The following is a 2,222-nucleotide window of genomic DNA, read 5'->3' as shown; positions in this document are numbered from 1 at the left end:
GCCTAACATATGTATTTCATTTAATAAACTTGGTCAAAACAACAAAATAAAGAAAGGAGGAGGAAGAAGACTTAACGGGGCGGAACGAAGCAAATCACTGATCACCACAAAAAGAAGATGGTAGCTGATCGGAAAACCAACGGAGAGAGAGGAGGGAGGAAGTGGGATAGTGTGTGCCTCTAAATTGAGGGGGAGAGGGGCTATTTATAGGTGAGTAGTCGAGGTTCATCGGCTGGAACAATTGAGCTCCCTTTAATTGATCCCTCGATCACCGTGGGCTAGATTATGGATTGATTTGAAGATCAATGTCAAGTAGAGGGGGGAGCAGTTGGAGCTCCCAGGGATTGCCGACAACCAAAGGGATTCCACGAATCGTCAACAGATTCTTGGCAATCTGGTCTACGCCTCTCCCTAGTTCTAATGACGTGGCTACAACGTCGCAAGAAGGGGGCGACGTGTCTAGGCCGCCTCACAGCATGGCCACATCCAGGCTAACCATGCGCAACCACGCCAAAAAAGGCATGGTTACACCATTGCTAGTGTAACCAGGTCTAGGAGTAACTTGGTTACGCCGATCGAGGCTAGGGCTCGCGGTCGTTTTGGTTCGTTCCGAGCTCGAAAACCCTACCAACATGGAACATCTCCCCCAAGGGAAGACAAGTGATTATTTTTTTATTAATAAGTGGTCTCCAAATCGTGCAAATTTAGGTCAAATTATTGGCCCCATCCCACAATAGAAGTTCGAGATTTTAGATGGGCTTCAAACTGGTCAGATTTGATGTTTTTAGCTAAATTTGATTATATTTTGAGTTTGGAGTTGATTTGAGTTCATTTTGAGGGACAAATTGTAACTAAAATATCCTAATTATTTTCCAATTATAATAGGCTATAAATGCCCCAAAATAGAGTTCAATTTTGGCACGAAGGGGCGCACTTGGAAGATTTCAATTTGTAACTAAAATATCCTAATTATTGTCCAATTATAATAGACTATAAATGCCCCAAAATAGAGTCCAATTTTGGCACGAAGGGGCGCACTTGGAAGATTTCGACTATTCGGGTAATTCGTGAAGTCTGTTTTGTAAAATAACGTTTCGATGAAAATTTTTTATGCGGAATGAGTTCTTATGCATGAAAGCTCTCAGTGCAAAATCTCGCATAAAAAGTTTTCTGATAGCCTTTGAAACTTATTTTATGCCATCCATATATCAATAATGAACCCAATGTAGCTCATAGCCTGAAATCTAAAGCACTACAATTATCTATAGAGGAAATGATAATTTTGGGACAATAAACAAAATTATTCATTGAGCTGTATTTCAGTCCAACTTTAAGGTTTGATTGAAGTTGATTATATTTAATCTTCATTTTTCGTGTTTTATTTTCATTGTTTTAAACATTTAGGGTGAAATGGCGAGCTAACAGAAAGTTTTCTGCTTGTTTTTGGGGTCAGTGGGGTTGGTCCACATGTCATCGCTTTATTATCATCCAGACGTGATTATACGTTCGAAAGCCAGACGCAATATTTCTTCAAAAAGAGCGAGAGATGAAAACAGACGTGCGAAAAGGAGAGTGGTATAGAGAAGATGGGTCGGTTTGGATTGGATTTTTCTTTATTTTGTATTTATAAGGTGAGGTGGAGGCTTTGGATTGGATAGAGTGGTGGTGGCTATATGGGTAGTGAAGTGCCATTGGCCAGTGGCTTGGTGTGGAAGTGAATGAGAGGGTTTTTAAAAATTTTTCATCTTAAATTTTCTAATGAACTGGTCTCGATTTGTTTGTCGACGATTGATGCACAAAAAAATATAACATGATAGTTATCCCTCTTAAACAAAATCGTCGTTCCAGACACGATTGTGTTGTCCGTTTTACGATTGGATGTCATTTGAGTGACTTCATTGTTCATCGACACTTGAGAGCCAATTCAGTTTTAAATCACGCACGTCGCTTCGGTGGACCATCATTTTCATCTTGTTTACTCATTTCGATTGTGGAAGTCTACTTAGATAATTTTGTCCCTCCGAATGTGCTCGTGCGATCAATTTTATGAACGAAGGTCGTCTTTGTAGCTTGGAATCCGTCGTTCTCCATCCTCCTTATGTTAGATCTATTAAGTTAATGTGAATTTAGAGCAGATATGATTGATGCTCTTGAGAGAAAGCCATATCAACAATGAAAAGATACAACTACTTGGGGACATTTACATATGTGCCACCCAATTA

This window comes from Phalaenopsis equestris, unplaced genomic scaffold, assembly GCF_001263595.1.
Source record: "Phalaenopsis equestris unplaced genomic scaffold, ASM126359v1 Scaffold000253, whole genome shotgun sequence".
NCBI lineage: Eukaryota > Viridiplantae > Streptophyta > Magnoliopsida > Asparagales > Orchidaceae > Phalaenopsis > Phalaenopsis equestris.
This window is presented reverse-complemented; position numbering follows the sequence as displayed.